Raw genomic sequence first — 1,471 nt, 5'->3', positions numbered from 1 at the left:
TCGTGCTGTATATAATGATGGTTCTGACGACATATTAGCCTGGTATCAGCAGAAAGAAGGAGAAACTCCTAAACTACTGATTTACTGGGCAAATCGTAGAGCATCAGGGATTCCAGATCGTTTTACAGGCAGTGGATCAAACACTGACTTCACTCTGACCATCAGTGGAGTTCAGGCTGAAGATGCAGCAGTTTACTACTGTCAGAGTCTCCACTCTATCAACAGTCAGTGGGTGTTCACACAGTGAAAAAGCGTCGTACAAAAACCTCCCTCAGTCAGACTGAACAGAAACTGAACTGACTGCTGCAGCTGGAAGCTACTGCAGAGACTGATACAGTTCAGTGAGGACACACACACACACACACACACACACACACACACACACACACACACACACACACAGTTGATGATGTTCATAGTGTCTCCAGCAGTTTTCCTCCTGAACTTCAAACAGTTCAGCTCCCACCTCAACAACCTGAACGTTTCCTCAAGTGAAGAGAACAGTTCCAGTGAAGAAGCTGAATCAGACCATTAACATCACAACAGGGGAGGAGTCTCAGAGTTCACTGTCCAAGGTGCTTTAGTGTGGGTCTACTTTGCTCCTGTTTTATTGGAATAAACAATCTACATCAGGCCTGAAAAGGAGCAAACAACAGCAGCTGCAAAGTCAGCAAGACGTGAAGTCGCCAAACACACACAGATCACAGGCTGACATGGTGTGAACTGATCTTTCAATGTTTCTATTATTGTGTGATCCTCAGGTGAGACAGACCACAGCCGTCAAGTAACTGATCAATGTGGAAGAATCATGGTGACACACACACACACCAGAGACATACACAAGTATCTATGGTGACGTCCGTTCAGCTGCCGACATATTTCATGACAACATTTTATCATGAAGAGAAAAATCAACCTTCTTTACTGATCGTACTGACATCAGACAACCATGTAGAAAATGGACAGTTATGTATCACATGAAGGTGAAGAATCAATTCAGAATCCCCTACTGTAAACAACCACAGTATGTAAAGTTATATGTTATATAACATGCTGAGTTTGTGTTGATCTCCATGAGGATGATTGAAAGAGTCAGTGTTCCAGCAGTGAGGAGGACACAGCATGATATGTTGAGGACAGCTACAGTTCACTGACTCTGTGTGTTTGCATATGTGTCCTGCCTCTCTGCTCCCAGCCGTTAAGAGGCCAGTGTTGATCAGTGGCTGTCCAGGCCTTTCAGAGCCACTGACACGCCGGCAGCACAATGATGATGTCTCTGACTCTACTGCTGGCCACCCTGGGGCTCCTTGTTCAGGGTGAGACTCTCTTGTGAAAACTTTGCTTCAGGATGCAACCAGGTTCACCACAATGATGTTCTGCTGTGATGGAGAAACACTGAGACAAGCAGCATTGACCTTCTTCCATCTGTTCTCCATGTTAAAGAAATGATCCTCTTCTGTTTGGATGTTGA

The 1,471-nt window shown here is 44.9% G+C and overlaps 1 pseudogene across 1 annotated transcript in view; it reads left to right on the top strand.

Moving 5' to 3' along the window:
- Positions 1-478, top strand: part of LOC111647331 (immunoglobulin kappa variable 6D-21 pseudogene) — a 7,639-nt pseudogene extending 7,161 nt beyond the window's left edge. The window contains exon 3 of the transcript XR_015436543.1: positions 7-478. The product of XR_015436543.1 is annotated as an immunoglobulin kappa variable 6D-21 pseudogene (transcript). The remainder of the gene's footprint in view (positions 1-6) is intronic.
- The last annotated feature ends 993 nt before the right edge of the window (positions 479-1,471 follow it).

Source organism: Seriola lalandi, unplaced genomic scaffold, assembly GCF_002814215.2.
Source record: "Seriola lalandi dorsalis isolate HSWRI2012SDOR001 ecotype SW California unplaced genomic scaffold, Sedor1 jcf7180002054985, whole genome shotgun sequence".
NCBI classification, from domain to species: domain Eukaryota; kingdom Metazoa; phylum Chordata; class Actinopteri; order Carangiformes; family Carangidae; genus Seriola; species Seriola lalandi.
The sequence above is the reverse complement of the archived record's forward strand: the minus strand, read 5'-3'. Positions and strand labels throughout refer to the sequence as shown.